At 36.7% G+C, this 11,208-nt stretch overlaps 1 long non-coding RNA gene across 1 annotated transcript; it reads right to left on the bottom strand.

The window, feature by feature from the left end:
• Nucleotides 1-247: 247 nt before the first annotated feature.
• On the bottom strand, nt 248-2,985 carry LOC141785900 (uncharacterized). The gene is made up of 3 exons (XR_012597590.1): nt 1,949-2,985; nt 712-753; nt 248-343 (listed from the first exon to the last, which is right to left on the bottom strand). It is a non-coding gene; the product is annotated as an uncharacterized LOC141785900 (long non-coding RNA).
• Nucleotides 2,986-11,208: the final 8,223 nt, after the last annotated feature.

Raw genomic sequence — 11,208 nt, 5'->3', positions numbered from 1 at the left:
AGGCCTGGAGGGGACAAACAGAGCCAGAGTGAGACGCAGGGCTCGTGCTCACCGTCCATGGTGGTGTCCCAGTAGCAGGAGTTGGCTGTGTGGAGACCGGCGCCTGTTTTCTGCATCACAGCACACGTCACTGCAAAAAAAAAGAGTTTGATTACTGGATGCAGACACGCCCAGAGCTGACGCTGAGCCTTTCACACGCTCCAGACGCTCCAGACGTACCGATGTATTTAAAGGCTTTCCCCTGTTTGACCATCTGAGTGAGGCAGCGCTCCACGATGCTGGCCGTCCATTTGTTCACCTGACTCTGACTGTAGTCATCGCCGCCGACCACGTTCTCAATACACTGAGGAGAGACACAGACACACACACACACACACACACACCGTGAGAGCTGTGCTCAGTGTTCAGAGTCATGTGGAAGTCACTGGATGCTGTTTCACCCTGAGGGAGGAGAAGAGGAAACAGCTCCGCTCTCAGTAACATCTGACTGAGCTGGGAACATGTCGCTTTAACACAAATAAAATCTGATTTTATCTGATTTTAAAAACTGAGACATTTTCACAGGCTGCTAGTTTCTGACTCAGTCAAATCTCCTCACCGTGAGTGAGCTTTAACTTTTGATTGTTTTTTTGTCCTGTTTAGTTCAGTTACACAGTAAAGATCACTGAATCAACCTGAAGCTGTTGAAGAAGACCAAACATGAAGCTTTACCTCTTTGACGATGCTCTCAGCTTCCTCTGAGTTGAAGGAGCTCTGACAGAAAACAGAAGAGTTTGATCAGTTAGCTTTGTGTCTCATACGGATGATAATCTGGATTAAGAATCAAACCTCGGGTTAAAACTATGCTCTGCTGAGTGTTAGCACTGTTAGCTCGTGTGGCTAGCATTCCTGAAGCTAACTTATTTCTCCCAACACAGGGATGAGAGGAGCCGTTACAGCACAAACCTCGTTCCCGTTATGAAACTCTTCCATCTCTTCCTAACACAGATGATCCCAACGCGTCTGAGCTCTTGATTTTTTTCAGTTTTAGGTTCAGAGAAAAAAGCGAAGAGAGGAAAAACTACAGAGGCGAGCTGACTTCCGGGGAACCGTCAAAACAGTCAAGGAGAGGCCGAACGAGAGCGGCAAACACCGAGACCATTCGCTCAGTGCTGACGCCCTGTGGCGGAGCCTATCAACTGCAATCAGCATGTGTTTATATCGATGGTTAACGTTTCATACGACAAATTAAACAAACTATAAAAAGAGAAAGATGAAAACAGGGGGGTAAAATGTGCTCTGAATAAATTCCGAGGGCAAAAATCTTCTAAACTGAAGTGAAATGACAGCAGCTGTGGAGCTCCAAAATACAGTATTTTAATCCAAAATGTCACGGCTTTAACCCCGGCTAGTGCAATAAATCAATATTTTCATCTTTTTTTCCAATAACTTTCATATTTGGGACATGGGGAGAGGAGCTTTTTTCATATGTTGGCTGTATATTTTCACAAGTGTAAATTTGCTACAGTAAAACCTGTTTTCTGTGTTTTTATTAAATGGGAGTGTACTTCAAATCAATATCTGCTGCTAAAATAAGAAAGCTGTCAAAACCACCAGACTTTTTTTTTTTAATCGATACTCGTATCAATTTAAGATAATTATACTCACAGCACCCGGTTAAAATAACTATAAAACGATGGGTACAAACGATGTAAACATCGCAAGCTAAAAGACCGGAAGTCTGTTCTGGAGACTAAAGATGATTTCCAAATGCATTTCCGGTGGAATAAAAACCAAAATTCCGCCTCGGTTGTGAGAAAAGTTAGACAAAATCATATTTAAAACTGAACAGAAAGTCTGTCCCAGTCCTATCCTATGATAGTGGCTTTGAAATGACTCATTTTTAATGTTTTACCGTTTGGAATGGCATGATTCAGAACTTTAGATCGTTTCAGAGGGCTTAACTTACCAGAAAGACACACGATTATGGCTCAGAACCGGCTGAAAAAAATTATTTACCCTTTCTCAAAGTACATAGTTTCACTGAATACATGATACACACGATTAAAACACTTTAAAATACCGTTTTCACCGAGAGTGGGATAAAAACTGCACAAATTAGGCAGAGACCAGTGGCTATTTGGCTCCCTCTCGTGGACAAATATGTGAACTACACCCACACATTGATAAAGTTAGAACAATTGTGATAGTACTGTACTTCCGGTCAATCAAGTTTGAATCAATGACATATATCAAGTACTTCCGCTACATTAAAAACGTTTATTTTAACGTTTATTGATCAGTTCACATACAGAAAATGTAACACACATATTATATAACATATTAACAACCCACATACTCATTTTGGTAACAGCAAAACTCTCTTTAATCCTGGGTGCTAAGACTAGCACACGTTAGGTTTTCTACCGTCATTACTTCGTCAAAATTTGTCGAAATATTCTATTTAAGAGTTCACAAAATTCCAAAACACCACAGTGGAATTTCTATCGATTCTCGTATCAATTTAAGATAATTATACTAACGCAAACTGGTTAAAATAATTATAAAACGATGTAAACATCGCAAGCTAAAAGACCGGAAGTCTGTTCTGGAGACTAAAGATGATTTCCAACTGCATTTCCGGTGGAATAAAAACCAAAATTCCGCCTCGGTTGTGAGAAAAGTTAGACAAAATCAAATTTAAGACTGAACAGAAAGTCTGTCTCCGTCCTATTCTATGATAGTGGCTTTGAAATGACTCATTTTTAATGTTTTACCGTTTGGAATTATCGTCATATCAAAAAAGCATTTTCATAAACAGCTAAATATGAATAACTACATCCCTATTTACATGAGAACATGCACAACTTCTGACATTTTATGTAACGAGATAAAAGTGATAAAGTCTTCATCTAGCCCAACAACCTCAGCTGCTACATTAACAGGGGTTGGAGGCATGATTCAGAACTTTAGATCGTTTCAGAGGGCTTAACTTACCAGAAAGACACACGATTATGGCTCAGAACCGGCTGAAAAAATTATTTACCCTTTCTCAAAGTACATAGTTTCACTGAATACATGATACACACGATTAAAACACTTTAAAATACCGTTTTCACCGAGAGTGGGATAAAAACTGCACAAATTAGGCAGAGACCAGTGGCTATTTGGCTCCCTCTCGTGGACAAATATGTGAACTACACCCACACATTGATAAAGTTAGAACAATTGTGATAGTACTGTACTTCCGGTCAATCAAGTTTGAATCAATGACATATATCAATTACTTCCGCTACATTAAAAACGTTTATTTTTAACGTTTATTGATCAGTTCACATACAGAAAATGTAACACACATATTATATAACATATTAACAACCCACATACTCATTTTGGTAACAGCAAAACTCTCTTTAATCCTGGGTGCTAAGACTAGCACACGTTAGGTTTTCTACCGTCATTTCTTCGTCAAAATTTGTCGAAATATTCTATTTAAGAGTTCACAAAATTCCAAAACACCACAGTGGAATTTCTATCGATTCTCGTCTCAATTTAAGATAATTATACTAACGCAAACTGGTTAAAATAATTATAAAACGATGTAAACATCGCAAGCTAAAAGACCGGAAGTCTGTTCTGGAGACTAAAGATGACTTCCAACTACATTTCCGGTGGAATAAAAACCAAAATTCCGCCTCGGTTGTGAGAAAAGTTAGACGAAATCAAATTTGAAACTGAACAGAAAGTCTGTCCCAGTCCTATCCTATGATAGTGGCTTTGAAATGACTCATTTTTAATGTTTTACCGTTTGGAATTATCGTCATATCAAAAAAGCATTTTCAGCTAAATATGAATAACTACATCCCTATATACATGAGAACATGCACAACTTCTGACATTTTATGTAACGAGATAAAAGTGATAAATTCTTCATCTAGCCCAACAACCTCAGCTGCTACATTAACAGGGGTTGGAGGCATGATTCAGAACTTTAGATCGTTTCAGAGGGCTTAACTTACCAGAAAGACACACGATTATGGCTCAGAACCGGCTGAAAAAAATTATTTTCCCTTTCTCAAACTACATAGTTTCACTGAATACATGATACACACGATTAAAACACTTTAAAATACCGTTTTCACCGAGAGTGGGATAAAAACTGCACAAATTAGGCAGAGACCAGTGGCTATTTGGCTCCCTCTCGTGGACAAATATGTGAACTACACCCACACATTGATAAAGTTAGAACAATTGTGATAGTACTGTACTTCCGGTCAATCAAGTTTGAATCAATGACATATATCAAGTACTTCCGCTACATTAAAAACGTTTATTTTAACGTTTATTGATCAGTTCACATACAGAAAATGTAACACACATATTATATAACATATTAACAACCCACATACTCATTTTGGTAACAGCAAAACTCTCTTTAATGTTAATTTTTTACTTAATTGGTCAGGCTCTTTTCGGATTCATAAAATAAATGAAAAAAAGAAGCAAAAACGTGTAAAGGTCATAGATTGAGGTACGAAACAATATCCTGGGTCCTAAGACTAGCACACGTTGGGTTTTCTACCATCATTACTTCGTCAAAATTTGTCGAAATATTCTATTTAAGAGTTCACAAAATTCCAAAACACCACAGTGGAATTTCTATGTATTCTCGTTTCAATTTAAGATAATTATACTTACGCAAACTGGTTAAAATAATTATAAAACAATGTAAACATCGCAAGCTAAAAGACCGGAAGTCTGTTCTGGAGACTAAAGATGATTTCCAACTGCATTTCCGGTGGAATAAAAACCAAAATTCCGCCTCGGTTGTGAGAAAAGTTAGACGAAATCAAATTTAAGACTGAACAGAAAGTCTGTCCCAGTCCTATCCTATGATAGTGGCTTTGAAATGACTCATTTTTAATGTTTTACCGTTTGGAATTATCGTCATATCAAAAAAGCATTTTCATAAACACCTAAGTATGAATAACTACATCCCTATATACATGAGAACATGCACAACTTCTGACATTTTATGTAACGAGATAAAAGTGATAAAGTCTTCATCTAGCCCAACAACCTCAGCTGCTACATTAACAGGGGTTGGAGGCATGATTCAGAACTTTAGATCGTTTCAGAGGGGTTAACTTACCAGAAAGACACACGATTATGGCTCAGAACCGGCTGAAAAAAATTATTTACCCTTTCTCAAAGTACATAGTTTCACTGAATACATGATACACACGATTAAAACACTTTAAAATACCGTTTTCACCGAGAGTGGGATAAAAACTGCACAAAATAGGCAGAGACCAGTGGCTATTTGGCTCCCTCTCGTGGACAAATATGTGAACTACACCCACACATTGATAAAGTTAGAACAATTGTAATAGTACTGTACTTCCGGTCAATCAAGTTTGAATCAATGACATATATCAATTACTTCCGCTACATTAAAAACGTTTATTTTTAACGTTTATTGATCAGTTCACATACAGAAAATGTAACACACATATTATATAACATATTAACAACCCACATACTCATTTTGGTAACAGCAAAACTCTCTTTAATCCTGGGTGCTAAGACTAGCACACGTTAGGTTTTCTACCGTCATTTCTTCGTCAAAATTTGTCGAAATATTCTATTTAAGAGTTCACAAAATTCCAAAACACCACAGTGGAATTTCTATCGATTCTCGTCTCAATTTAAATAATTATACTAACGCAAACTGGTTAAAATAATTATAAAACGATGTAAACATCGCAAGCTAAAAGACCGGAAGTCTGTTCTGGAGACTAAAGATGACTTCCAACTACATTTCCGGTGGAATAAAAACCAAAATTCCGCCTCGGTTGTGAGAAAAGTTAGACAAAATCAAATTTAAGACTGAACAGAAAGTCTGTCCCCGTCCTATCCTATGATAGTGGCTTTGAAATGACTCATTTTTAATGTTTTACCGTTTGGAATTATCGTCATATCAAAAAAAGCATTTTCATAAACAGCTAAATATGAATAACTACATCCCTATTTACATGAGAACATGCAAAACTTCTGACATTTCATGTAACGAGATAAAAGTGATAAAGTCTTCATCTAGCCCAACAACCTCAGCTGCTACATTAACAGGGGTTGGAGGCATGATTCAGAACTTTAGATCGTTTCAGAGGGCTTAACTTACCAGAAAGACACACGATTATGGCTCAGAACCGGCTGAAAAAAATTATTTTCCCTTTCTCAAAGTACATAGTTTCACTGAATACATGATACACACGATTAAAACACTTTAAAATACCGTTTTCACCGAGAGTGGGATAAAAACTGCACAAATTAGGCAGAGACCAGTGGCTATTTGGCTCCCTCTCGTGGACAAATATGTGAACTACACCCACACATTGATAAAGTTAGAACAATTGTGATAGTACTGTACTTCCGGTCAATCAAGTTTGAATCAATGACATATATCAAGTACTTCCGCTTCATTAAAAACGTTTATTTTAACGTTTATTGATCAGTTCACATACAGAAAATGTAACACACATATTATATAACATATTAACAACCCACATACTCATTTTGGTAACAGCAAAACTCTCTGTAATGTTAATTTTTTACTTAATTGGTCAGGCTCTTTTCGGATTCATAAAATAAATGAAAAAAAGAAGCAAAAACGTGTAAAGGTCATAAATTTAGGTACGAAACAATATCCTGGGTCCTAAGACTAGCACACGTTAGGTTTTCTACCATCATTACTTCGTCAAAATTTGTCGAAATATTCTATTTAAGAGTTCACAAAATTCCAAAACACCACAGTGGAATTTCTATGTATTCTCGTTTCAATTTAAGATAATTATACTAACGCAAACTGGTTAAAATAATTATAAAACGATGTAAACATCGCAAGCTAAAAGACCGGAAGTCTGTTCTGGAGACTAAAGATGATTTCCAACTGCATTTCCGGTGGAATAAAAACCAAAATTCCGCCTCGGTTGTGAGAAAAGTAAGACGAAATCCAATTTAAAACTGAACAGAAAGTCTGTCCCCGGCCTATCCTATGATAGTGGCTTTGAAATGACTCATTTTTAATGTTTTACCGTTTGGAATTATCGTCATATCAAAAAAGCAATTTCATAAACACCTAAGTATGAATAACTACATCCCTATATACATGAGAACATGCAAAACTTCTGACATTTTATGTAACGAGATAAAAGTGATAAAGTCTTCATCTAGCCCAACAACCTCAGCTGCTACATTAACAGGGGTTGGAGGCATGATTCAGAACTTTAGATCGTTTCAGAGGGCTTAACTTACCAGAAAGACACACGATTATGGCTCAGAACCGGCTGAAAAAAATTATTTACCCTTTCTCAAAATACATAGTTTCACTGAATACATGATACACACGATTAAAACACTTTAAAATACCGTTTTCACCGAGAGTGGGATAAAAACTGCACAAATTAGGCAGAGACCAGTGGCTATTTGGCTCCCTCTCGTGGACAAATATGTGAACTACAACCACACAACACCACAGTCGAATTTCTATCGATTCTCTTATCAATTTCAGATAATTTTACTTACAGCAACCAATTTCAATAACTCTAAAACGATGTGAACATCAAAAGCTGAAAGAGAAAACCTCAGCTGCCACATTTAGAAGGGTCAGAGGTTTGATTCAGAACTTTGGATCGTTTCAGAGGGGTTAACTTACCAGTGAGACACACGATTATGGCTTAAAACTACTTTGATAAAGGCTAAATAAATCTATTAGCCACATAGTTTTACTGACCACGTAAAACACACGATTAAAACAATTTAACCAGCTTTAACCTTAGGAACCAATCATTCTTTCCTTGTAAGTTAGAAAACAAACTTATTTTCCTTTTTGGATAAAAAAAAGTCTTCTAGGCGTATCAAGACTATGTCACACATTAATTCTTAAAATATGGAAGACAGATTTAAAAACCAACACTGGCTTTAATTTATCAGATTCTTTTTGTTACCATTTCTTTTGTTCGTTTCAAAAAACAGGGTCCCTCTAACCCCTTTCATCGAAAAGCCCAGGTCCTTAATTACTAACATACTGCAGCCGCCCTCCTGTAATTGATTCAGCATGATAACCCAGCGTTAACCTCAGGAACCAATCAGGTGGCGGTTACAACTAGCTGTGCCGTCGCCTTTGCATGATTGGTTAAACGAACGAACCAATCAGGAGAAGGCGGCGATATGCCATTCTCTTACTCTTCCCTGATTGGTGGAGCAGTGCGGTAACCTCATAAACCAATCAGGAGAAGGCAGCCAAATGGTATCCCGTTACTCTTCTGTGATTGGTCGAGTTTTGCGGGAACTTCATACACCAATCAGGACAAGGCGGCGATACGACCTACCGTTACTGTTCCATGATTGGTCGAGCAGCTGACCAATCATGGAATAGCGACAGCACAGCAAGTTGCAGCCCTCACCTGATTGGTTAATGGGGTTAACGCTGGGTAAATAGTTTTAATCGTGTGTTTAATGTATTCAGTAAAACTATGAGGCTAATAGCTTTATGAAGCCTTTATCAAAGTAGTTTTTAGCCATAAACGCGTGTCTCACCGGTAAGTTAACCCCTCTGAAACGATCCGAAGATCTGAATCAAACCTCTTAGCCCTGTAAATGTAGTAGCTAAGGATTGCTCTCTCTGCTTTTGATGTTTGTATCGTTTTATAGTAATTTATTCCGGGTGCTGTAAGTAAAATGATCTTGAATTGATACGAGAATCGATAGAAATCGACCACTGTATAGTTTTGGAATTTTTGTTCAGTCTAGGATATAATATTTCGACAAATATTGACGAAGTAATGACGGAAGAAAACCTACATGTGCTAATGTTAGCACCCAGGATACTGTTTCGTAACTAAATCTATGACCTCCACATGTTTTTGCTTCTTGTCTTCATTTAGTTTAAGAATCCGATCGAAACCTGACCCTTTAAGTACAAAAAAAACATTAGAAGACTATTTCTGTTACCGGAATAAGTATCCGGGATGTTGAGTACTTATATATATTCCAATGTTACATTCTCTGTATTGTGAACTGATCAACTGATCAATGAATCAATGTTAACTGATCAATGAACCTGAAAATAAAAGATTAAAATGAAGCAGAAGTCCTTGATATATGTCATTGATTTAAACTTTATTGACTGGAAGTACAGCTCTAAAACAAATGTAACTTTATCATTGTGTGGTTGTAGTTCACATGTGTGTCCACAAGAGGGAGCCAAATAGCCATCTTTCTCTGCCTTATTTGTGCAGTTTTTCTCCCACTCTCGGTGTTCAAGCAGTTTTAAAGTGTTTTAATCTTGTGTTTCATGTATTAAGTAAAACTATGTGACTGATAAATTTATTTAGCCTTTATCAAAGTAATTTTTAAGCCATAATCGTGTGTCTTTCTGGTAAGTTAACCCCTCTGAAACGATCCAAAGGTCAGAATCAAACCTCTAACCCCTGAAAATATGGCAACTGAGGTTGTTGGGCTAGATGAAGAATTTATCACTTTTATCTCGTTACATAAAATGTCAGAAGTTTTGCGTGTTCTCATGTATATAGGGATGTAGTTATTCATACTTAGGTGTTTATGAAAATGCTTTTTTTGATATGACGATAATTCCAAACGGTAAAACATTAAAAATGAGTCATTTCAAAGCCACTATCATAGGATAGGACGGGGACAGACTTTCTGTTCAGTTTTAAATATAATTTTGTCTAACTTTTCTCACAACCGAGGCGGAATTTGGGTTTTTATTCCACCGGAAATGCAGTTGGAAATCATCTTTAGTCTCCAGAACAGACTTCCGGTCTTTTAGCTTGCGATGTTTACATCGTTTTATAATTATTTTAACCAGTTTGCGTTAGTATAATTATCTTAAATTGAGACGAGAATCAATAGAAATTCCACTGTGGTGTTTTGGAATTTTGTGAACTCTTAAATAGAATATTTCGACAAATTTTGACGAAGTAATGACGTTAGAAAACCCAACGTGTGCTAGTCTTAGCACCCAGGATATTGTTTCGTACCTAAATCTATGACCTTTACACGTTTTTGCTTCTTTTTTTCATTTATTTTATGAATCCGAAAAGAGCCTGACCAATTAAGTAAAAAATTAACATTAGAAGACTGGTGCTGTAACCAAAATGAGTATGTGGGTTGTTAATATGTTATATAATATGTGTGTTACATTTTCTGTATGTGAACTGATCAATAAACGTTAAAATAAACGTTTTTAATGTAGCGGAAGTACTTGATATATGTCATTGATTCAAACTTGATTGACCGGAAGTACAGTACTATCACAATTGTTCTAACTTTATTAATGTGTGGGTGTAGTTCACATATTTGTCCACGAGAGGGAGCCAAATAGCCACTTTTCTCTGCCTAATTTGTGCAGTTTTTATCCCACTCTCGGTGAAAACGGTATTTTAAAGTGTTTTAATCGTGTGTATCATGTTTTCAGTGAAACTATGTACTTTGAGAAAGGGTAAATAATTTTTTCAGCCGGTTCTGAGCCATAATCGTGTGTCTTTCTGGTAAGTTAAGCCCTCTGAAACGATCTAAAGTTCTGAATCATGCCTCCAACCCCTGTTAATGTAGCAGCTGAGGTTGTTGGGCTAGATGAAGAATTTATCACTTTTATCTCGTTACATAATATGTCAGAAGTTTTACATCTTCTAATGTATAAAGGGATGTAGTTATTCATACTCAGCCTTTAATGAGTTTTTGTGTGTATATACTACCGGAAATGCAGTTGGAAACCATCTGTAGTCTCCAGAACAGACTTCCGGTCTTTTAGCTTCAGATGTGTGCATCGTTTAATAGTCATTTAAACCGGTTGCTGTAACTATGATTATCTTAAATTGATACGAGAATCGATAGAAATTTAACTGCGGTTTTTGTGGAATTTTGTGAAGTCCAGGACATGATATTTCGACAAATATTGACGGAGTAATGACGGTAAAAAACCTAGCGTGTGCTAGTCTTAGCACCCAGAATAATGTTTCGTAACTAAATCTATGACCTTTACACGTTTTTGCTTCTTGTCTTCATTTATTTAAAGAATCCGATCGGAGTCTAACCCATTAAGTAAAACATTTACATAAGAAGACTATTGCTTTTACCAAAATGAGTATGTGGGATGTTGATTAGTTTTATGATATGTATGTTACATTTTCTGTATGTGAACTGATC

The sequence above is a fragment of the Halichoeres trimaculatus genome, unplaced genomic scaffold (genome assembly GCF_033239565.1).
Source record: "Halichoeres trimaculatus isolate MK-OKI-2021-1 unplaced genomic scaffold, fHalTri1.1 fHalTri1_scaffold_24, whole genome shotgun sequence".
NCBI lineage: Eukaryota > Metazoa > Chordata > Actinopteri > Labriformes > Labridae > Halichoeres > Halichoeres trimaculatus.
This window is presented reverse-complemented; position numbering and strand designations above follow the sequence as displayed.